General features: G+C 44.7%; 1 long non-coding RNA gene across 1 annotated transcript; it reads left to right on the top strand.

Moving 5' to 3' along the window:
- The first annotated feature begins 415 nt into the window (after positions 1-415).
- On the top strand, positions 416-5,751 carry LOC123448420. Its single transcript, XR_006631744.1, has 2 exons — positions 416-723; positions 5,414-5,751. It is a non-coding gene; the product is annotated as an uncharacterized LOC123448420 (long non-coding RNA).
- The last annotated feature ends 19,973 nt before the right edge of the window (positions 5,752-25,724 follow it).

The raw sequence follows: 25,724 nt of genomic DNA, 5'->3' as shown, positions 1-25,724 counted from the left end.
GGGGGTTTTCAAAACCTAAATTGAATAATTCCTTTTTGGGAAAATAATATTTTTTCAAATAGATTTTGGTCCAATACTCGTGACATCATCATTCGGGACGGTTTTGGATAAAGCATATGACTACTGAGAGTAGGAAGATTCTTTATGAATTAACTCACAATAAACCAATCAAGAAAACAACAATCAAGACAAGCATCACATACATTAACAAAAAAATTATTGGTCTAGATTTTATGTGCTTTATAAACTTACTCACGTGAGGCCAAACACAGGGTGTGAGAGACGCGCATTAAATGAAGATTGTGGCAATGGTGGAGTGAAATGGTGGTTAAGCCATGTGCCGACAAGAGCACATACAAGAATGGTCATGAAGATCCCCTCCCCCCCCCCCCCCCCCCCCCCCCCAACACTAGTGCCTTTCCCATTAAAAAGGAAACGGCGAGGGATGACGCTCATTCAGTCCCCTGTCTCCCATCTAGCAGCCACCGCATCCGTATTTTCCTTGCGTGGTCTGGAGCGCACCGCCGCTGCCGCATAGCTCTTCCTCGGTCACCACCAGAATTCCCAAGCCGAAATGGCATCGAAGAAGGGTGGCAAGGCAAGCAAGGTGTCCAAGACCATCAACTCAGAGGCGTAGGTACGGAAGGAGGCCACTGCAAAGAAGCAGAGGGATAACATTATCTTCGTCCCGGTGGCGCTGACATCCAACGACCTCACCGTCCGGTATGTTTACATGTGGGGGAAGGAGACAACGGCGCACCTAGCGCCGGCTGTGTTCCCTGGCACCAATAGCTCAGGGTCAGAAAAATACCAGTTTTTGTTGCATGTTTCTTTTGCGGGCTTGTTCCCCCTTTTCTGCCTTCTTCATCGAAGTCATGGTGACGTATGGCTTTCGTCTTCTTGATTTCAAGATGAACACTGTCACTTGCGTGGTCGTGTTCGTGCATCTTTGTGAGAATTTTGTCAAAGTGATGCCTAGAATCGCTCTATTCCACCACTATTTTGTTCCCTGCATCGTGGGTGATGCACTTTCCGGGAGAGTTACCTAGATCCCCAGAAGCGGAATCAAGAAGATCTACCCTCAGCTTCTGTACCCCCAGAAGTGGAGGGCATGCTAGTGTTTGATTAAGGAGAAACATATCCAGTAGTTCTTCATTCCCCAAAAGGACAAGCTTGATCACCTCAAAGCCTGGATCCACCTTAACTTCACGGCAATAAGTTGAAGATTGCGGTGACTCACAATCTCCGTCTTAGGGCTGCCGGGCTCTCTATGGAAATGATAGGACCCAATATCCTTTTCCGCCGCATCGGTCCTCCGCAAGAGCGACAGTACCCTTCTTCAGACTTTAGGAATGCAGGGGACATCATGAGATTGCATATGTGGCCCGACGGGATCCTGACAGTGGTACATCACATGGCCCTCGGCCACCAGCTCTTTTGGCTCGTCTACAAGTTCAACTTCTTGATTGACTTGGTGCTGATCTACAATAACTCCGCCAAGGACTCCATCCTGGCTATGGTACTTATCTACAACACCCATGGAGTCAGGCCCATGTTGGAGGTGCTAGCCAATGTTGTGGTGTTGGAGTGGTTTGGCAACCTAACAGTGAAGCCCATTTGGAAGGAAGGGGGCCTCGTCCGCAACACCACTAAAGTGGAGCTGCCCCACATCGCTCATGGTGTGATGTAGTTGGGCAGGGATGAGGCAGTCGGCAGGTCAAGGGCAACGACAACCAAGGACAAGAAGGATACCGAAGACGAAGAGGTGGAGGACTTCCCTGAAGATTCTAGTGGAGAGCAGGACTATGTGTCCATGTAGGACATGGAGGACGACGAGACCCGATTTCTCTGGCTGCTCCACAGAAGCAGTGGACACTCCCGAAGACGGTTACCAGCAAGCGAGTTTGCCCTTCATCATCAGGTGGAGAACTTGCCGACAAGAGGGGAGTAGGCAAGGGCTCCCGACAGCAAGTGTTCCGACAACCCACCACTCAATGGCAGCCGACACAACGTACCCCGACAAGTGGCCTATCGTCGTCTCTGCTAGAGTCACCAGGCCTTTGCAGTCTGTCGCCGCCCTGGCGGCCAAACAAGCCAGGACGTAGACCCTCCTCCTATATGTAGCACCCCCAAGAAGACATCGGTTTGGGATCTCTCCGTTCTCAGCAGCACCGAAGAGGAGGAGTAGGTCTTTCTGTGAGCTTCCCAACAATTTGTGATTCTCTTGTTGTTATTATTGATATGATCCATACTGGTTAATGTGGTCCTCACAGCGAGGTGGAAACTTCGACATAGCGGGTGGCCAAGAAGGCCAAGCTCTTCGTGGGGGCTGATCCAGCTATAAGCACTGCATTGGGCGCTGGTGCCATGGCGAGCACCCCCATGTAACACCCAGAATTTTTAAATTTGATTTTTTTTACTTATAGCCTTTTTTTCGATTTTTAATTGGCTTTGACAAAAACTTTGAAGCTCTTTGACAATCTCTTTAAGAAAACTTTTTAGAGCTTCTTGCTCAACATGTTTGGTCAACATGCTCTTCTCTAAATGAATTGGTTGGGAAAATATTTTATTCTTTTGGAAAACCTTAGAATTTGTTCCTATAGGTTCAATTATTTTTTACCTCAAGGTTTCCGTTTCCTCCATCCTATTTTTGACCTTTTTACATTTCTGCAACATCTTGTTCTTCATTTTTACTTATATACCAAAACTTTAGAAAGGTTGGGCCACCTTTCGTAAATTATTATTAATAAAAGAATTTTATGTAGTCCGTTTTGACCAAATTTGCAAAGGAACTCAGTGATTCCTTTGGAGTTTTGGACCCAAACTCCTACCCTTAGAAGACCTTTGTCCCCTCAACCGATTTCACCAAAAACCTTGGGTTCACAAGTTTGAAATTGTCAAATTTGATTTGACTCAAGTTTGACCAAAATATTTTGTTTTTATTAAAAACTGCCTTAAATTTTTCTAAAAATATGAAAATTTACACTCTCTCTGCACCCAATTAGAGGTCATCTCATAAATTTCAGCTCCAAAAACCTTTTCCACGTGCCAATTTCATTTAATCGAGCACCTGGTGTGCAGTAGCCACCAGACCGTGTAACTTTTTCAGTCAAAGTTTAGAGTTTCAGTGCATCGTTGATTCAATCCCCCCCCAGCGTCAATCTCAGCAGTTTTAGCGGCTGGATTCCCTCGCCACTGTGCCAGGTTCTTATACCCACACTGCACGGCTTGGACGCATGCGTGCATCCGTGGTGAGATGGCCCGAGACAGCCAGCTCCGGCAACAGCATCAGGAGCGGCTGCCGCAGCCACCAGAACCACCCCTACTGCATCCCCGTACCGTCCGGCACCGCCCTTTGCCCTTGCAAACTCCGCATGTCCCTGGCCACCAGTGCACGCCACAATTTCCGTGGCCACATCCCCAACAACGTAGAGCGCGAATTGTGCTACCGCCTTCACCAGAGGGAACCGCTCCGTCCAGCCTGGTCCTCCCTCGATGACCGAGTGACTTTAGGCTCAAAATGGAATCCCGAGCAGCGTAGGTACTGACCCGACCCCTAACTCTCCTGATTAGGCCCCGAGATCGCCGGAATTTGTCGCCGGAGATAAGCTCCGCGACACCCCCTCTCGGCCCTCTATAAATAGAGCTCCCCCTGCTGCCGAACCTCCTCAACCTCTCTAGCTCCTTCCCTCCTCACTCCAAAACCGCGCCCAAGCCAGAGAAGGGCCTCGGAGAGGCCTTATTCCCTAGTTCCGGTCGCCCCGATCCGCTTCGGGTTCTGGTTGGATTCGTGTAAGGTGAGCGAAGAGGAACGCCCAGAGCTTGTCAGGAGTCTCCTAGTGGTCCCCTCCTCCTAAGACCCCCTTCAATTTCGTCGTTGAACCGCCCCTTTGTGAGATGGAGTGGTGCCCGACACCGTCGTCTGCCGGAGCAAGGCCGCCGTCAACGTGGAGCTTCCTCTCTCCAGCAGCTTGCTCTCTCCCTTTGTCAGTCATCGCCGGCGACAACCGCACGCCTCTGGAGCCGATGGAGTTTCGAACCTAACAGGGTGGGACCCCCGTCAGGGTTCTTTCTTTTTTTGAATCGTTTCATCAAAGGCGCCTTTTCCTGAAGCAGTTTTCGCTGCGGATTGGCGCATAATCCTTCGGGGATTTTGAGTTTTCTCATACTAGCCCCTGGACAAATTCTGTTTCATTACATATTAGTCCCTGAACTTGTTTTTCCTATAACTATTAAACCACAACAGCTTTTGAATTGATTCTTTTTGCAAATTCTTGCTCTGAGGGTCTGGTTTATTTTCAGATTTATTTAAAAATTATTTGGAGCCAGTAGCTAGGCCTCAACTCTTACGACGGTAAGTTATATGACGTAGATTCTGACAAAGGAAACACCGACGTTAACTTCACCGAGCTTCGTCCCGACTACGTGGAACGAGGAAAGCATGTTTGAACTTTGGATGTGTAGTTTTCTCACTAACAAAAATTTGATCCCATGCTAGTCGAGGTCGGAGCCTCCCTGTCTTGTGGTTTTGCCCTGGCAGGGTAGTCCGGGTGGAGCCGGGCTTCGGGGGGGTAAAATGGGCGTGTGTTGTTTCTGAGTTTCTGCTTGTAATGGTTAAGGACGGTTCTTTGACAAGTCAAGTGTCGGTCTGGCAGGGTAGTCCGGGTTAAGGACGGTTATTGACAAGTTAAGTGTCGGTCTCAGAGTCAGTCTTTGGAGTACAAGTGGTGGAACAATAATGGTTGCAAATATCTAACGGTAATTTGGAAAATTTTATTATTATCTTATTGGCTCAAAAATTGTCCTGAAGGTTGGTTGTACCACCCGGATATTTATTATTTCTTTTCATGCCCTTACTGTGGTGTTGCTAAGATGCCCGACTGTGTCTTGCTAATTATTTTTTATGTCGTTTCTGTGGTATCGCTAAGACGGCCGACTGTGGCTTGTTATTTATTTTTTATGCCCTTTTTGTGGTGTCGCTAAGACGCCCGACTCTGGCTTGTTAATTATTTTTTATGTCGTTTCTGTGGTGTCGCTAAGACGCCCGACTGTGGCTTGCTATTTATTTTGTATGCCCTTTCTGTGGTGTCGCTAAGACGCACGACTCTGGATTGTTATTATTTTTATGCCTTCTCTGTGGTGTTGCTAAGACGCCCGTTTGTGGCTTGTTATTTATTTTATGCCTTGTATGAGGCATCGCTCACACGCTCGGTGCATTTTATCTTTTTGTTGGGATATCTCGGGAGGATTACCGCCCGATCTATCCACTAACTTAACATATTTCTAACACACCCATTTGATAAATTGTGACTTGAACCATGCATATTAATAATTGGATGCATGCATCTCAGCTTTTGTGCAAACTGTTTGCGAGTACTTTTTGAAGTACTCACTGGCTTGTTGATGTGGCCAGATATGGATGAACGAGACCTCATGGATGAAGAGTTCGACAACGAGTACGATGTCTTGAGGAGTCCCAGTCAGTCTTGCGTTGCTGGAGTCTGCTGTTGGATTATTTCATCGCTTCTGCCGCCACGAATAAATCATCAAGCCTCACTCTGATGCTTGGTGCGTAGTAGTACTTGTTATGTCACATTACTCTAATGTGTCATGCCCCTTTTATTACGAACACTAGGGTTATCACATTACCATGTAACATATCCATCTGTGTGAGACTTGGACAAGTTGTAATAAATTGTAGAGCAACTTCTGCTCTACCTGTTTAAAATTAAGTACTACTGGTTTTTTGTATCAAGATGAGTCTATCAATGCGAAATACTTTTCTAGACTCGATATGCACATGGATGATTTCCAATAAATTATTTTATTTGGAAACCGGTCGTGACAACCTTGGTATCATATCCACGCTGTCTATAGGAAAGCCCTAGGCACGATCACTAACCGGATTAGTTGTTTTTATTTTTCTGCATGTTGTAGATATTTTCTATTAGTCAACATATATTTATGTTATGACTATATAAATTTTTTGTCTACTGTGTATATCACTGGCAGTGGTTGCCCATCGCAGGTCTTTGCCAATGAGCCGGCGGGATTTTCGCGACTTCTTTTCGTCATTGCCAAGATCGCGATTGGACCGACGACTCGCACCGAGTACACGTTCTACCGCCACAAGATCAGCGACTCCGTGACTATGCATCTGGCATCGGTGCATTTTATTGGTGGGCGACCGGAGGCCCGTCGTCTTCGTTTTGTTGGGAGAGCCATACCTATGGAGAGGCAGGCTATTCAGATGGCAGCCAGGGAGGTGATTGCCCTTCTCCGGGACACCCTCCCAGTGATGAAGACTCGTCCTTATCACTACCTGCCTTGTCACGTATCGTACACCAGTCACTATGCTTTTGCCTGCCCAGTCTTGGACTCAGCCTTTGATAGCTTAGTGCAATACGTCATAGTCTTGGACTCAGCCTTTGATAGCTTAGTGGATGACTTGGTGGCTGCTCGCATGGAGACCCTTACTCGTCCTCACAACAGGACTGAGCTCCTTCTTCCCGCATCACCTCGGTCATGCCTTTCTTATTCTGCGTCATGCACTCCGCCAGCTCAGCTTCGCCGTCAGCTGCCTTCGATTGAGGAGTTCAATAAAGTAGTTGCTCCTTCCCCCATTAGAGATGCAATGCCTACTAGTCCAGTTCGTGCTTCGTTGTCTCGTGCAGCCCGTCTAGAGCCCGTGCTAGAGAAACTGGACTCCCCAGCTCCTCATCTGGGACTATCCTTGGGTTAGCCAATCCAGGTCTATTCCGACTCCACCTAGAGATGGTGCAGTAGATCGCTGGTACGTCTGTGCGATATGTATGATGATGTGCTCGTAGACTGAAGGGAAGTAGTCGTGTTGCATCATGTAGGACCATGAGAAGTGCACTAGATTAAATAGCATGTCAGACATATGAGAGTGCGACCTGAGTGATATGTAAAATTATGTGTGTTGTATGATGTACCGCAGTGCTTCTCCGAACGCAGAGGTTAATGAAAAGACTTTTCACAGTGTTTCCTTGGATAAATTTTTTAAATTTTATTCCCCCTGAAACTTGAATTTCTCATTTGCTTTTTGCGACATTAACCCAGCTTTGAGAAAATGAGTTGTCCGTGGACATGCTCCATACCAAGAATGCAGGGAGAAAATCAATCTGCTGAGACAGGGAATGATTTTACTCAAGGACAGTCAAGCCGACATGAGAGCGACACAACATTTTCAGAGGTTTGTTGTCTGTATGAGCAGAGACAGGAATAGCAACACGAGATGATGAACCAACTAATGAAATCGGGAATGAGCATGGACCACACCCACAACACTCCAGATTGGCTGAATTACAAAATACATGTCCGCCAACTTTTTTCGCACACCGACAAACCTATGGAAGCAGACGGTTTGTTAAGTGACATTGAGAGGAAGCTTACCATTGCCCAATGTTCCAACCATGAGAAATTACTCTACGCACCTCACTATCTGATTGGAGCCGCATCCTCGTGGTGGGAAAATATCCTCCACGTACATCCCGACGAGAACAACATCACGATGGGCTGAATTCATAGAGAGTTTTCATGGGGCACACATTCCCAACAGTGGCATGAAAATCAAGAAGAACTAATTCAAAGAACTCAAACAAAGGAGTTCCACTGTAATGGAATATCTGGACCAGTATAATCAATTATCCTGTTATGCAAGTGATGATTATAAGACAGAAGAGAAAAGAATGGAGAAATTTCTAGATGGACTCGCTCCAACGTTAAAATGTCAGCTAGTCGTTCACACATTTCTAGACTTCAAAACACTTGTGGACAAGGCCAACATGCTAGAGGCCGAACGTCGCAACTTTGATGACATCCGTAAACGCCTTCATAACAACTCGACACAAGCGCCTAACTTCAAAGACAAGAGTGAGGACACAAACACTCAACCTCCTCGTACTCCAACGTCCACAACTAAATTCAACATCCACTTTTATACGAGGAACAAGGATTTTACTCCCCGCCCCGGTATCACATGTTTTGCCTGCGGAGAGGCTGGACACTTCGCCCGACAGTGCCCAAAGGCCGGGAACGGTGCAACTAAAACCAACCCTTCTAGCTTTGACCCAGCACCAAAGTAAAACTAGTTCAACCCCAATAACAATCACAGGAAGGGTCACCTGAATCTTGTCGCCGAGGAAGATGCTATGAACGCGCCAAAAATAGTGCTTGGTAAGTTTCCTGTCAACAAAATTCCTGCCATGGTTTTGTTTGATTCTGGAGCTTCCCATTCATTAATTTCGGAAAAAACTATTTAAAAAACAACTTTTCAACCCTCCCCTTGGAAAATTCGATGACCATCAAGTCCCCGGGAGTACAACAGATTTCACAAAAATATTGCAAGGATGTTACTATTGAGATCGAAGACTTGACGTTTTGGGAAAATCTCATTGTGATCGAAAGCAACAATTTGGACGTTATTCTAGGAATGCACTCGCTAAATACCAACAAGGGATTTATTGACTCCTTGAACCGAACGGTCACAATCACCCAACATCAGGGTAAAAGAGTAAAAGTTGCAGCCATAGAAAAGGAGAAGTCAAACCAAGCACGACTAAATCAGATAGAAGATATTAAGGTGAAGGACACCCTAGTGGTATGTGAATTTACGGATATATTTCCTGACGAACTACCAGGCATGCCACCAGACCGAGAAATAGAAATTGTCATTGAAATTGCACCTGGTACCACCCCAATATACAAAAAGCCATACCGCATGGCACCTACTGAGTTAGTTGAACTCAAGAAGCAAATAAAAGAGCTGTTGGACAAAGGATACATCAGACCCAACTTCACCATGGGGATCGCCGGTATTATTTGCCAAAAATGGGATGGGACCCTAAGACTTTGCATCGACTATCGATCCCTCAACATGGCCACCATCAAGAACAAGTATCCATTACCCAGGATAAACGATTTGTTTGCTCAGTTAGCACAAGCAAAGGTATTCTCGAAGATCGATTTGTGGTCAGGGTATCATCAGCTTAAGATACGTTCGGAATACATTCTGAAGACAACATTTGCGTCACGATACGGATTGCATGAGTTTACGGTAATGCCATTCGGACTAACAAACGCACTAGCTTACTTTGTGCATTTAATGAATAAGGTATTCGTCAAGTACATGGATAACTTTGTCGTAGTATACATCGATGACATACTTGTCTACTCCAAGAACCCCGAAGAACATGCGGAACACCTAAGAATTTTGTTGGAAGAGCTACGTAAACATCAATTGTATGCGAAGTTCAGGAAATATGAGTTTTGGTTGAAGCAAGTTGGATTATTGCGACATATAATGGCCCAAGAAGGGATAGTTGTGGATCCTGAGACGATCAAGGCTATAAGTGAATGGCCGCAACCAGCCAACGTGATAGACATACGAAGTTTCCTTGGGAAGGCGGGATACTACCGGAGATTTATTGAAAAAAATTCCACTGTTACCAAGCCCATGGCCGAGCTACTCAAAAAGTAAAAGTAGTTTGAATGGACTGAAGCATGTGAGAATAGTTTCCAAGAGCTGAAGAAGAGACTAACCAAGGCACTCGTATTGATTGTTCCAGACTTAAACAAAAAATTTAAGTATACTGTGATGCCTCAAGGAAAGGCCTGGGATGCGTACTTATGTAGGAATGAAAGGTTGTGGCTTACTCCTCACGACAACTACGACGACAGGAAGAGAATTATCCAACTCACGATTTGGAGTTGCCCACCGTAATACATGCTCTCAACGAATGGAGGCATTTTTTTTCTTGGAAATCGCTGCGAAATATACACGGACCATAAGAGTCTCAAATATATCTTCACGCAGCGAGATCTCAACCTACCCCAACGGTGTTGGTTGGAGTTAATTAAAGATTATGATGTGGGCACTCATTAATATCCTGGTAAGGCTAATGTGGTAGCCGATGCTCTTAGCCAGAACCCCACCTCAGACAAGAGCCCTGTACCGAAGCTAAGACCCGAGATTGCGAAATAGTTCACTCTGCTAAACCTGCTCCTCGTTCAAGAAGGCACAATGGCACAACTGGAAGTACAACATACTCTAGACGAGAATATCAAGAAGGCTCAGAAGGAGCACCCCAGCACTGAAGGCATAAAGAAAAAGGTGACTCTTGGAAAAGCCCCCGAATTTATTATTGATGAACATGGGATATTATGGAACAGAGATCGGTTGTGCGTACCAGACCAAGAGGACCTCAAAGATCAAATTTAGGACGAAGCTCGCAATGTGCCATACTGAATCCACGCCGAAGGTACAAAAATATCCAAGGACCTACAAACAAAATATTGGTGGCACGGTATGAAAAGAGATATTGCCTCTTTGATTGCCCGCTGTGATTCATGCAAACGAATTAAGGCGGAACACTAGAAGCCAGCAGGACTATTACAACCTATGAAGGTACCCAAGTGGAACTGGGATGAGGTAGGCATGGACTTCATTGTCGGACTGCCCCAGTCACGACACGGACACGATTCTATATGGGTTATCACAGATCGACTCACAAAGGTGGCTCACTTCATTCCAGTAAAGACTGCATACTCCACTCAGAAGCTACCAAAGTTATACCTCACTCGTATTGTCTGCTTGCATGGGATACCTAAAACTATTTTATCTAATAGAGGCACCCAGTTTACATCAAGGTTTTGGGATTATTTGCAACAAGCTTTGGGAAGCCAGTTAGTGTTCAGCACAACATATCACCCTCAAACTGGAGGATAGACCGAACATGTAAATCAGATTCTCGAAGACATCCTCAGGGCTTGTGTGCTCACATATGGTAACAGTTGGGAGGACAGTTTGCCTTCCGCCGAATTCTCGTACAACAATAGTTAGTAGGCAAACTTACAAATGCCACCTTTTGATGCCTTATATGGAAGAAGATGTCGTACGCCTCTAAATTGGTCAGAAACCGGAAATAGCCGTATCTTCGGCCCGCAACTACTTCAAGTGGCAGAGGACATGGTAAAACTCATAAGGGACAGACTTAAGACAACCCAAAGCCGTCAGGAGGGCTATTATGATAAAAAAACACTGTGACGTCGGTTTGAACCCAAATGATTATGTATATCTAAAGGTATCACCCATGAGAGGACTACAAAGGTTTAAGGTCAAGGGCAAGCTTGCGCCCCGCTTCATTGGACCGTTTCACATAATTGCTCGAAGAGGCCAAGTTGCCTACCAACTGGATCTACCCGCGGAACTGTTAGACGTGCACAACGTGTTCCATATTTCTCAACTAAGGAAGTGTGTAAGGAACCCCGATCAATAGGTAACCCATGACAGAATAGAAGTACAACCAGACCTATCCTATCAGGAACACCCCGTGAGAATATTAGAGGAGACAGAAAGAAGGACACGACAGAAGGTCACCAAACTATTCAGGGTACAACGAAGCAACCATTTAGAGGATGAGTCCACTTGTGAAAGAGAGGATTTCCTGCATAAAGAGCAACCACAACTTCTTGAGGACTGGCTAAAATCTCGGGGACGAGATTTTTCTTAAGGGGTAGGTGTTGTAACACCCAAATTATTTAAATTTGTTTTCTTGATTTTTAGCCATTTTTTGGATTTTCAATTGGCTTTGATAAAAACAATAAAGCTCTTTGCCAATCATTTTAAGAAAACTTTTAAGAGCTTCTTGCTCAACTTGCCCGGTTTAGAATAGTGATCTTTTAACCTCTTCTCTAAATGAATTGGTTTGGGAAAATATTTTATTCTTTTGCAAAACCTTGACGTAAGTACATGTTCAGGATCATTCATTTGATCATTATTATTTCACGTCCGCTATACGTAGATCATCCCCCTCTTTATTCTTGTACTCGTAAGTTAGCCAACAAATAAATGCTTAGACGCTTGATGCAGCCTCACCACTGAACCATACCTCACCCATTAAGCTATGCTAGTCTTGATACCTTTGGAAGTGAGATTGTCGAGTCCCCTGTGGCTCACAGATTACTACAACACCAGTTGCAGGTACAGGTAAAGTGATATTAAGACGGGAGCGCGATGATTGTTCATTTGGAGTTTCTTCTTCTTCCTCTTCGTCGATCTAGGATGGGTACCAGGCCAGTAGCCTGGGATAGCAAGGATGGACGTCGTTCTTTTCTGGTTTGTTTTCGTCCGTAGTCGGACCCTGCTCTTCTTCATGATATTTATGTATTGTACTCATGTGACTCTCATGTAGCTTGTGGCGAGTGTAAGACAATTCCATGTACTCTTCTCTTAAGTACATGTACTTGTAACGATATCCATTCTTATGAAACTACGAGATGCGCTTCTATCCCTGTCAAGGCCCTCATGCCTAAATAAGGATAGGATCGCATCTTGGGCGTTACAAGTTGGTATCAGAGCAGTACCGTCCTAGGAGGCTCCTGATTGATCGAACTTGGCCGAGTCGAGTCTAGTAAAAAACTGCTTTGAGTCTAGTTATATATCAGAGAGTAGGATTCTTTTTTCTCCTCTTCTATGCTCTGGTGAGGAATCTTGATGTATTAATCTTAATTCTACTCCTCTTCTCACTCAAAAAAAATTTAGGATCACGCGGATATTTTTGGAATCTATATGATGTTGATGTGACAGAGTTCTGTCTTGGTGCCTCCTGTCTGACTTGATTTCTTCCGGGGAGTTGAGATCCAGGGGATTCTTGAGCACATCGACATCATTCAGATTTCTTAGTATCTCCGGACGGAGGATGTTCGAAATTGCTTCAGTACTAGTAATGGCGAGAGGAGTCCGGCTTCCCCAGTACCGGTGCAGATAGATCCGGATGCATCACCATACTTAGTATCGTTGTGATTACGAGGGTCTGAGATAGATGAGTTTCTGAGATCTCTGGTTATGTGTTGACGGATGTGATACACTGGACAGGTTAGTATAGGAGTTGAGTGATATAGTACTTCTTGTATCCGTGGATATTTCATGACCATAAATTTCAAGAGTTCTTAGGTGGGAATTCAAGTAGTTACTTATAGGACAATCTTCCAACAAATGCATGATGTTAGGTTGGGGATCGACATCTAGTGGATTCGTTTGTACACGTTCGTCTTACAGCGGTTCTCGTTGTGTCTTAAAGAGTCCTTGTAGCTTGCTATGACTCGGGGACCCTTCGTATGTCGTGTGCACTGCCTTGTACATGATGGCTACTATAAGGATCGAGCCCGTGCGATCCTATCCACGAAAATATCGGACAGAATCTCTCTCATGAATTTGTTCTAGCTTGTTTCATAAGCCCCACCCCTTTGTTTTGTTGGAGTATGGTAATTCGAGTTGCTTCTATGTCAAATGGTGATTTCATATATTTTCTATGAGGTGTTCTCATATTTTTTTATGAGAATGCAAATTCTTTTGCTCAATCAAGTGTCTTATCAATTCTTATCAACCGGTGTTTTCATATCAATTCTTTTTCAACCGATGTGCTTCACTTCAAGTGAATTCTATCCTCTCCAATTTTGCAAGATCAATCTCTCATTTCTTCCGGAGTTCGTCTCATCCATCCCTAGTTTTCTTTGTTTTTCCCCGCCCTCCCGCCCTTTTTCTTGAGTGATTAGATTATCATCCTAGTGCCTTCCTTTTCAGTGTTGCTTCCATTATCTTTTCTTCTGAGTCCTATCGGGTGATTCATTGTGAAGATTCTCAGGAGCTTCGTGTTCATCTTATTCAATCTTGTCATCTTTTCCGGTGAATTCAATTCAGTTATCCGTGTCATCATATCCTTTTCATCCTTTAAATTCATTCGTGTTTTGGAAATTCTTATCAGCCTATCTTGTTTATTCATTCCTCTCTTTTCTATCCAGAGTGCTGAATATATCTCAGAAGCTTCTTGTTTTCCATCCTTTCAATTATTTCGAGGGTCTCACCTCATCTAGTTTTTATTTGTACCGGTGCAACATCTATCTTTCTGAGCAATCTTTTCAACGGTGGTTTCTTTGAGTGGGCCCATAACCCACAGGTTCTTTCCCAGGATCTTATCTGGCTCTTGTAATCTTTTCGAAGTTCTCTAATTCTTTTCAACTATGATGTAAGTATGAATTTCATCAGCCATATTCCTTTCTCCAAGATCAATTTGAACTTTTTCTCATCTTTGGCTCAACCTTTCATTCTCTCTTTATTCCGAAGTGTCTCAGTATTCTTGGTGTTGTTTCTCATCATCATTTTTCAGCTCGGAAGACCGAAGGAGTGTGATACGTCCATTTTGCATCATGTTTTCTTGTCGATATTTCTCGCTTCTTGGGTTGTTATTTCACTTCACGGTACAATTCTTATGCCTTTTGTATCTTATTTTGCAAGGTTTACATGAAGATGGAAAATGCCGGCAGGTGGAATTCTGGCCTGAAAGTGGAGCAAGTTTGAGGTATCTATTATGCGCAACTCCAAACGCCATAAAAATCAATGATGATTGTTGTCTGGATTTATAAAAAATACTGAGCCGAAGAAGCGCCAGAGGGGCGCCAGCAGGTGGACACAAGCCTGCAATATGAAGGGTTTCGTCCAGAAAAAAAATCAAAGAGGAGCTTTTTCGTCGATTCACCGCCTCCACGAGGAGGAACTTGAGCAGAACCAATCTAGAGCTTTGGCAGGACGATCCTGCCGGGGAAACTTACCTCCCAGAGGGGGAAATCGTCTCCTTCGTCATCACCAACACTCCTCTCATCGGAGGGGACTCGTCACCATCAACATCTTCATCAACACCATCTCATCTTCAAACTCTAGTTCATCTCTTGTAACCAATCTCCGTCTCGCGACTCCGATTGATACTTGTAAGGTTGCTAGTACTGTTGATTACTCCTTGTAGTTGATGCTAGTTGGATTACTTGGTGGAAGAGTTTATATTCAGATCCTTGATGCTACTCATTACCTCTCTGGTCATGAATATGATTATGCTTTGTTAGTAGTTACTTTTTTTCCTAAGGACATGGGATAAGTCATGCTAATAGTAGTCATGTGAATTTGGTATTCGTTCAATATTTTGATGTGTTGTATGTTGTTTTTCCTCTAGTGGTGTTAGGTGAATGTCGACTACATAACACTTCACCATTATTTGGGCCTAGAGGAAGGCATTGGGAAGTAGTAAGTAGATGATGGGTTGCTAGAGTGACAGAAGCTTAAACCCTAGTTTATGCGTTGCTTCGTAAGGGGCTGGTTTGGATCCACTTGTTTGATGCTATGGTTAGACTTTGCCTAAGTTCTTGTTATCTTGTTGCAGATGCTTGCGAGAGGGGTTAATCATAAGTGGGATACTTGTCCAAGTAAGGGCAGTACCCAAGCGCCGGTCCACCCACATATCAAACTATCAAAGTAACGAACGCGAATCATATGAACATGATGAAAACTAGCATGCCATAAATTCTCGTATGTCCTCGGGAGCGTTTTTCCTCCTATAAGACTTTGTCCAGGCTTGTTCCTTGCTACAAAATGGATTGGGCCACTTTGCTGCACCGTTGCTACTATTCTTACTTGTTGCTTGCTATGAATCATCTCACCACACAATCACGTGTTACCGATAATTTCAGTGCTTGCAGATATTTCCTTGCTGAAAACCACTTGCCAGATCCTTCTGCTCCTCGTTGGGTTCGACACTCTTACTTATCGAAAGGACTACGATTGATCGCCTATACTTGTGGGTCATCAGAGTGTTTCTATAAAATCTTGGACCATTGTCTTGGAGATTCATCATTTCAGCTTTGTGCCATCATCTTAATTGTTCCCAATCATGGTAATCCCTTTCTTGCTATTAGGTGCATTTCAGAATTGTTTTCATTCTTGATCCTTCGAAGGACATCATTTCAGAAAGATTTCTTCGTTCTCAGCTTTCAGCTTTCGTTCTCAAATTCTTCTCAATTGTTGTCTCTTCGTCTATCTCTCAATTATTCGGGTGCCTTGTTTAGTTTTCTATTAGGTGGCGCAAGATCTATTCATTCTCAAGGTGTTCTTCAAGTTTTTTGTTGTAGTCGTTCTCATTTTCTTCTTCGTTCCTTCTTTACTAGAGCTAGTTTCTATTCTTTCTAACAGAGGCTTTGTGATGTTGCTCTCTTCAATCTATCATCTTGTTCTATCAAGATCATGTTCTTTCCTTGTTTTTCAATTTAGTTAGTTTGTTGTGAATATTCTTAAGATCTTTCCATTGTATCGAGTATTGTCCCCTTTTCCTACCAAACTGCTGCCGAAATTTTGCTTGAATTCTTCCTTGTTTCTCATATCATTCTTCATTTGTTTGTAACCTTCAAGAGTCACTGGTTTCACTCGTTTGTCAAGAAACAACAAAGTTACCTATTTCTCTTGCTCTTTCTCTTCCCTCTTTCATTCTTGGATCTCGGGTCGAGATCCTCTTGTAGTATAGGAGAGTTGTGACAGCCCGAGTGTAGTGCCCCAAGTGTAAACCTTCCCTATTTGGAACCTATTGTAAGTGGCTCCAACTTGTCAGAGTTTTAATGATATCAATTGTTCCATGACTTCATGTGGTGTCCCTTGTATTTTCCTTCATTCCCATGCATGCATGCATAACATATCATGGTATGCCTTGTCTTGTGTTGTGGTATAGGATCTTAGCATTTCATGTGATGTGGTGATCTTGTGGTTAGCTACTTTGTGATGTTGTGTATGTGTTGAGGTGCTCTGTGATTTCATGTGATGTTAGTACTAAATGTAGTGGGCTTGTCATGTTTGCAACCTCTCTTCCTCTTTTATTTCTCAAGCCAATATTCACTTGTCCCAACCTTGATTCAAAAATGCCCATGATTTAGTATACTTTGTGGAGGATGTCAAGATGTGTTTTTGCTATTTTGTATCTTAGTTTTAAGGGTGCAAATAAATACAAAACAGTAAATAAATTGTTGTTTTGCATTTATGCAAGTTGCTCCAAAATTCCCTTTGCATTTTATTCAAAGAGGTTAGAGGTTTTCAAGACCAGGGGCATTTTTATTTTGTTTTTACCTCCTACAAAAAACCCTGTGTTATTTCTCTCTTCTCTGTTATTTTTGTAAAAGAAAAGCACAGGGTCTTTCTTTTCTTTTAAGAATCACCAAGGTGGGTTCTCTCTCTCACTTGGCGGCCCACCTCCCTCTCTCTCGTGCAGCAGGAGCCTGCAGCGCTCTCCTTCTTCCTTCCTGACGCCGTCACCCCTAACGTGCACGCTTTCCGTCAGCATTAGAGAACGCACGAGCATGCCGTTGCACAAACGTCGAGGCCCCCCCTTATAACGTGGTGCGTTACCCCCTCGTCCTAGGGTTCCTCCCTTTCCTCTCCGCCGCCGCCACCTTCCTTTCCCCATCTCTCTCCCCCTCTCCTCTGTCAAGTAAGGCCTCCGTGGCACAACAGCAGCCACCCCGGCGAAACACCCCGGCGTTCTCCCTGACGCTGGTGTTACTCTGTAGGCAAGGCAGAGTAGCGCTGCTAGAATACCTTGAATGCGACCCCTTCTCTGTCAGTAATCGAGTAGTAGCCCAGTGGTATGTGTGTGTGGTGTGCCTGATGGAGGTCGCGGGATCGAATCCCCCCTTCGGCACCTTTTGCATTTTTTGCGTTGCTCTGTTCAGGTAGCCACAGGGGCAGTATAACCTGGTAGGTTCCCTTCTCTGTCAAGTAAGCGGTCGTAGCCCAGTGGTGTGGGGGTGTGTTACACAGCAGGGTCACAGGGGTTCGACTCCAGGAGGCCCTTTTTTTCTTTTCCTTGCTGTTCATTTTTATTTTATGCTCTTTGTTTGTTTGATGATTGTGGTTTAAACTTAGATGGCAGAGGGCTTTATTGTTTCTCTTTGCTGCCATAGAATGGCCATATGCATGTGTGAATGTGTGTGTGTGTGCACACACATGGTGCTAAGCACATGTGTGTTACTATGTAGGTTTTTGTATGTGAGGGTAGATTTGAGCTAGCATATGTATGTGTGTATTTTTGCACTAGAGGTGATGTGGGTGTGTTCTTCATGTGCATGTTGATGGACATATGTCCTATCTTAGGCAAGATGTGATGTAAGTGTGTTTGTGGGTTTTCCCCCCACATACCATGTGAGTAGAGCATGAGATCTTGTGGTGTGTGTGGATATATATAGTTGATCATATGTAGGTTTTAGATTATGTTGTGCTTGAGCATGTGTGTGTGAGAGAGGCCCACACATGAGGTGTGCTAGTGTGTGTATGCATGTGGTGTAAGTGCCTCATGCATGTGGGGGTTTTCACGAGACGCATCTGGTCATGTCATTCTCATGCATGTCAAAATAGCTTAGTGTACAGTTCTGTCCAGAAACTTGTAGCAACTTCTTTTGCTTGTGCTAGTGATAGAAATAGTGATGCATGCTCATCTTTCATCTCATGCATCATGTGCTTGTTGCATCTTGAGGTGCTGTTGTTCATTGGATGTTATTCTTATGTTGGGTAGCATCGGGATCGGAGAACGAGTACGTCGATTCGGGAGAGTACGTGCAGGACGAACAAGAACCATTCCAAGCTGAGGATATCACAGGCAAGATGATATGACCTTGATTCCATCTCTAGACTTGTTATGCTAGTTTACGTTTCCATGTCATATTGCTCGCTGCCTACCACTGAATTAAATTGCCTCTTGATATGCCATGAACCAATACACTGATCCCTTCCTGGCAAAACTTGAATGGCTAAGTAGGCTTTGCTCAGCTACTAATGTTAGCGTTGCTAGATGCAGGTGCTTTGTCTCATGTGACAACATGAGCTCGATATCATTATCTTAAATCATGTTATTTAACTAATGCACCTATATACTTGGTAAATAACGGAAGGCCTATGTCGGGACCCCGATCCTAAGCCATAGGAATCCAGCCTGTAACACATCGCATCCCTTTGTGGTCTCACGCACGGTTAACTCCACGGCTGCAGCCTTACCTTAGCCAGGACCGTTTGCGTCTTTTGACTCACGTATGTGATAGTGTCGCTAGCAATCCAATGTCAAAGAACCCGGATCGACATGTCTAGTCATAAACCAAAGTGGCAGTACCGCACAAGGACAGGCATACATGGCCCAACAAAGCAGGTGTCGGTCATCAGCGAATGTAGACGAGTCGTAGCAGGCTACAAGTACTCCATTACATCGCGTGACATTTCCCCGAAGGGGACAGACACAGCAGCTAAGAAGGACACATGCCGGTCAACCAATGTGTCCGGAGCAGTAGCGAACTACCAAGGCTCGTTGGATCACAAAGGGGCATTTCCTTGTAAGGAGTGCTACTAAAGTTCACGACTAGGTAATCGAACCCCATACATATCAAGTACGACACACGTACGCATGGCATACCGATATGTATAGATACATCGATGGCATCACAACATAACCATAAACATACAACCTTTATTTAAGAGGCTCGGAAGAGCCACACACATAATATTACACATTAAGGGTCTCACGACCCATAATAGCAGTCATACAAATACAAGCCAGCGGAGGAGTTATAAACTGTCTGGGTACAGACAGGGCAACTAGAAGGCACATGGCCTGACTATACTACAAAGCCGACGTAGGGCCAGATCGTAGCTGGGACACCAGCTACTCGTCGTCGTCGATGTCTATGAAGAACCCTCCATTAGGGTCATTAGCAACCTCTGCAACATTTATTAAGCAAACATGCGTACGAAGGTACTCAGCAAGACTTTAGGATGGCTAACTACTCATGCAAGGTATCAAAAGGTATTGTGGGGTTTCATGCGGGAAGCCAGCATTTGACTCGTGGCTAGACAACTTGCATTTTGAAATTAGTTTTGACAACTTGATTTCTCGCACACGACTCCACTAACACCACAACAATACACTATCGTGGAATCATTCCGTCTCCATACGGAAATGCCGTCCACGACACTCACGCTTATCTTGACAATTTTATGAGTAGCCATTGAAGTTATCTATGAACAACATATGTCTCCAAGTAGTCCATATCCGCGGACACGGCTATTCGAATAGATCATAACCCTGCAGGGGTGTACTTCGTCACACACGCTCTCGCCACTTATCGCTATGTGCACGTAATGCACCTTGGCAACCTTCAAGCGGAAGCCCAGCGAGGGAGTCGGCCACAACCGTTAACCACACTAGTACCTAGTCCAGGTTTATCGCCTATCTGAGAGTAACCCGTACGGAACTCCGGCCGAGGTTTCCACCACGGCCTCAAATGATGTGCGCAGGGTTCCCAAGCCCACCATCCGGGTGCCACTTGGTACATCGTGCCACTGCCTACCGCATCACGGCCCACCTCTCAGGTCAGCACCATGCACGGCCTCCAGCATTACTATAAACACCAGAAACTACTTGCAACTCCTGGACCGGGTACTACGCGATTAATAGGCCGAGCGGGGTCATATTTCACGGCCCAGCATGTGGTAGTATCTAGTCTTGGAATACATACACGGAACTCAGTTCCTAAGGACGGTTCCAATGAAACAACCCGCCATGTACTCCTACACAGCCTTTCACCGGTACCTTTACCAACTCAAGTTCAACACACAACCTTTGCCTACCGAACACATTCCACATTTCTGTTCATCTCCCAGATGACAGACCATACACAATTCTAAGCATAGCATGCATAGAAGGATAAGGCACATCATAGCTCAAACAACTACCAGGTATGCTAGGTTGCAAGGTTGGGCTATTTATGGTGACAAATTTAAGTCATGCAAAGGAAGTGGGTTCAACTATCGTGGCAAAAGCAGTTGAAGCATTTGATCTTAAATGCAATAAATAGGTGCAGGAGCAAGAACATGGGAATTATCGGGATGATAAAAAGGGTTGCTTGCCTTGTTTCTCAGAGGAGGAACGATATCCGTCAGACAGATATTCGGTGGAATCCGGGGGTGCGGAGCCTACCGAAATGAATGGCAACATTCAATAACAATCATATGCACTCAAAATGATGCATGAGCATGGCATGAGAATGCAAGGTGATAAGTTATTATTTTCAACATGTATTAGGTTTAGAGTTGATTTGAATCACATTCGAATAGCAATTCAAACGGGGTATTCTCGGATACCGGTTTAATTGATTCGACCTAATGCTCAGATCAACTTGATGTTAACATGCATGAAATGTCATGTTATGGTACTGATTTGTAATTAGGACAGTGGTGAACATTGTATATATAATGAAATTTGAACACTTTTGCAATTTCCATTTAAAAAGTGATTATAAGAATTGAATTATTCCTTATTCCACAATTTAGGGTTCTGTAACTATTTTAAACATGGTTGAAAATAACATTATCAGAATCTTTGAATTTTTCTGATACTTTTTCATATATAAATTATTTTCATTGGAGTTACAGATTAATTTCTATGATTTTTACAATTTTTAGCAATTTCCTGAATTAGTTTTATACTGGAAATTCTATTTATTGCATCAGACTGACGTCAGCAGGTCAGCCGACCTGTTCAGGTCAAACCTGACAGGGGGTCCCCACTGGTCAGCCTCTCTGGGACTAATCCCGCGCTGACCAGCCCTAACTGAGGTTTGACTTGGCCTTGGGCCCACTTGTCAGCAAGTGATTAGGTGCTGAGCTGCTGGGTTAGCTTTGCCACGTCGACATCTACCGGCGGTGAGGTCGTCCTCGCCGGCGGGGAGCCTCCGGCGACCACCAGCACGGCGGAGGGGCTCGGAAACGGCGCACAGGGGGCCAAATGCTGCGCGGAGAGCACCAGAGAAACGACACGCCTCCCGCAGCTTCATTTCTGCACTTAGCGCTGATCTGGCCGGAGATGACGCCGACGAAGAGCTTGGCGGCGGCCAAGGCTCGGGCGTCATCGGGGTCTTTGAATCAGAGGGATCTACGCTCGGTTCTTAGCTGCTACAGCATCTAGGCGTCGACCTGGAGCTGGTGGTGCCCTCGGAAGGACGAGCTGATCATCGGAGGGCCACCGGCGACGAGCGGCAGCGTCGGTCCTCGTCGGGCTCCGGTGAAACTAGAGCTAGATGAGGGGATCGACGGGAAAAACTTAGTGGAAACGACCGCATGCTCACGGGGAGTGCAGAGCAGAGCTTAGACGGCTCGGGGAAGGCCTGGGGGCAACGAATCGACGGGAGAGGTCCGGCGGCTGGAGGTGGAAGACGACGGCGTTGCGGGCGTTGCAGGGCTCGAGGAAGCTTCGGCTTCTGCAGAGATGATCAGGGCGACGAGGCGGAGCTAATGGCATGCTCTGGGAGGGAATCCTATGGCTAGGGGCACGGGCAGCTCGAGCTCGAGCTCGGCTCTAATGGCGGCAGCAAGGAGGAGGAGGAGATCCGGGAGGAGGAAGAGAACCGAGGCGGGGAATGGATAGGGGAGGCCCTGGGGAGCTTATCCCCGTCGTCACCAACGCGAGGCGGCGGCCACCTCGTGCTGCCTATTGGCGCGAGGGAGGGGACGAGCCAGGGATGGGCCGGGCCAGGCTTAGGCGACATGTAAGGTTTTTCCATTTTTTTCTGTTTGTGTTTTTCTGTTTTGCTAATTATTGTTTTGCTAATTAATTCAGCTCCAAAACAATAAGTAAAACTATTTTAGACCTCCTGAAATATTTGTTATAATATCCCCAACCATTTCCAAGGTTTTCAACATTTTTGGAAATTTGTAGTTTCTGATTTCAAATTTAAAACTTGAAACTAGTAGCCTTTTTCATTTATTCAAAAAGCTTAAAGTGTCAAGAAAATAGTTTTCTCCAATGCTCATTTACTTTCATGATTTATCAGAAAGTTTGAACATTTCTTGAGGCCATTTTGGGTTCATTGATTTTGAACTAATTTGAGATTTCCTTTAATTGAAATGGTGGCTAGGGTTTTGAGTTTTTCCTTTGCCACTTTGTTGTTTTTGTTGAAACTTATTAGATTCTAATGCAAAGAAGACATGAGCACAATGCTATCTTGCTTAAGGGTTAGGGATGTGACAACTCACCCCCACTCAAAAGAATCTCGTCCCGAGATTCAGAAGTCGTCGGGAATAACGCAGGATACTCAAGTCGGAGACGAGCCTCTCTTTCCCAAGTTGCCTCCTTTTCAGAATGATTTGACCATTGAACTTTAAGAAACTTGAGGTTTCGACGTCGAGTGGTACGCTCAGCTTGATCAAGAATACGCACGGGGTATTCTCGGTATGAAAGGTTATCTTGGAGATCAAGCGTTTCGTGGTCCACTTCACGGATAGGATCCGAGAAGCAACGCCTGAGTTGCGAGACGTGGAAAACATCATGAACCTTGGAAAGATGCGGAGGAATTTCCAACTGGTAGGCAACTTCTCCTCGTTTGGAAAGAATGCAAAAAGGACCAATGTAACGAGGAGCCAATTTGCCCTTGATACCGAATCGATGGGTACCCTTCAAAGGTGTAACCCGAAGGTAAGCCTTCTCGTCAACTTCATAGGTCACAGCCTTATGATGACGATCATATTGGCTCTTTTGACGAGACTGGGCTGTTTTCAACTTTTCACGAATAATGCGAACCTGCTCTTCTGCATCCTGGATCATGTCCGGGCCAAATAGTTGCCTCTCTCCGGTTTCTGACCAATTAAGAGGGGTTGGACATCTTCGTCCATAGAGAACTCCAAAAGGGACTTTGCCCAAGCTTGATTGATAACTATTGTTATAAGAGAATTCAGCGAATGGAAGGCACTTCTCCCAATTCATACCGAACGAAATAACGCAAGCGCGGAGAATATCTTCGAGGATTTGATTCACTCTTTCTACTTAACCACTTGATTGAGGATGGAAAGCAGTGCTAAAAGATAAGTGAGTCCCCATGGCATTCTGAAAACTTTCCCAGAAGCGAGAAGTAAAGATACTTCCACGGCCGAGTTAATTTCCAGGGGAACACCATGAAGAGACACTATTCGAGAGATATATAACTCTGCTAGCTGGCTAGCTGTTATACTCTCACGAACAGGAAGAAAATGAGCCACTTTGGAAAGACGGTTAATGACCACAAAGATAGCATTATTTCCTTTCTTGGTCTTGGGAAATTCGGTAATGAAATCCATGCTAACTTTATCCCATTTCCATTCAGGAATAGCTAGAGGCTGAAGGGTGCCAGCAGGCCTTTGATGTTCTGCCTTAACTCGACGACAAACGTCGCAGTTAGCAACGAACTCAGCAATTTCTCTCTTCATCCTAGTCCACCAGAACCTCTGGCGTAGGTCCTGATACATCTTAGTACTACCGGGATGAATGGTGAGAGGAGAATCATGAGCCTCCTTAAGGATTAACTATCTTAGATGTGGGTTCTTAGGAACCACGAAACGATTCTGGAAGAACACAACACCTTGATCATTCATGGAAAATTCTTTAGCTTTTCCGCTAAAAATATTCTCCTTGATCCGTGATATACCCTTGTCACGCTTTTGGCCAGCTATAATTTGATCCTTAAGAGTAGGCTTCGCCACCAGGGTAGAAAGGAGTCCTTGAGGAACAATATGAAGATTCAACTTCCGAAAGTCCTCATGGAGATGTGGTTGACCTTGTTGTAGCATCAAATTGTTACAATAAGATTTACGACTTAGTGCATCGGCCATAACATTGGCCTTCCCCGGGGTGTAAGTTATCCCTAAGTCGTAATCCGAGATCAACTCAACCCACCGTCTTTGCCTGAGATTCAAATCCGGCTGGGTGAAGATATATTTCAGACTTTGGTGATCAGTGAATATTTCGCAACGATTACCCAAAAGGTAATGTCGCCAGGTTTTTAGTGCATGGACCACAGCTGCAAGCTCAAGGTCATGTGTGGGATAATTATCCTCATGTGTGCGCAACTGTCGAGATGCGTATGCGATCACATGACGATCTTGCATGAGAGTGCAACCTAACCCTTGTCGCGAGGCGTCACAATAGATAACAAAGTCCTTAGAAAAATCTGGTGGTAGCAACACAGGTGCGGAAGTCAGGCGTCTTTTCAGTTCCTGAAAACTATGCTCACACTGTGGTGTCCACTCGAACTTTTTATCCTTCTTGAGGAGTTCAGTTAGAGGCTTTGCAACCTTGGAGAAATTCACGACGAAGCGCCAAACGAGACCACACCGATTAGTACAATAACTAGCTATGGATGATTTATAATTTTGTGAAGGAGAAATTATCCAGAACTATCGGATCACCATGTCGGCCCTCGTATGGCACAAAACACCGTCGATCTCCATGATAACCCACAAGTATAGGGGATCGCAACAGTTTTCGAGGGTAGAGTATTCAACCCAAATTTATAGATTCGACACAAGGGGAAGCCAAAGAATATTCTCATGTATTAGCAGTTGAGTTGTCAATTCAACCACACCTGAAAGATATAGTATCTGTAGAAAAGTATCAGTAGCAAGGTAGTGTGATAGCAACAGTAGCAACAGTAACCAGTAGCAGCAAAGTGACAGCAGTAGCAGCAAAGTAACACCAGTAGCAACAGAGTAACAGTAGCAGCCGTGACAGCAGTACAAGAAAAGTAACGTAGCAAGGACCAGTAGGAAAAGTCTCGTCGGCATTGGATCGGTGATGGATGATTATGCCGGATGTTATTCATCATGCAACAGTTATAACATGAAGAGGTAAGTAACTAGCTCCAGTTCGTTAATGGAATGTAGGCATGTATTTCGTATGTAGTCATACGTGCTTAGGGAAAAGAACTTGCATGACATCTATTGTCCATCCCTCCCGTGGTAGCGGGGTCCTAATGGAAACTACGAGATATCAAAGTTCTCCTTTTAATAAAGAACCGGACCAATGCATTAACACTTAGTGAAT

The sequence above is a fragment of the Hordeum vulgare genome, chromosome 4H, assembly GCF_904849725.1.
Source record: "Hordeum vulgare subsp. vulgare chromosome 4H, MorexV3_pseudomolecules_assembly, whole genome shotgun sequence".
NCBI classification, from domain to species: domain Eukaryota; kingdom Viridiplantae; phylum Streptophyta; class Magnoliopsida; order Poales; family Poaceae; genus Hordeum; species Hordeum vulgare.
This window is presented reverse-complemented; position numbering and strand designations above follow the sequence as displayed.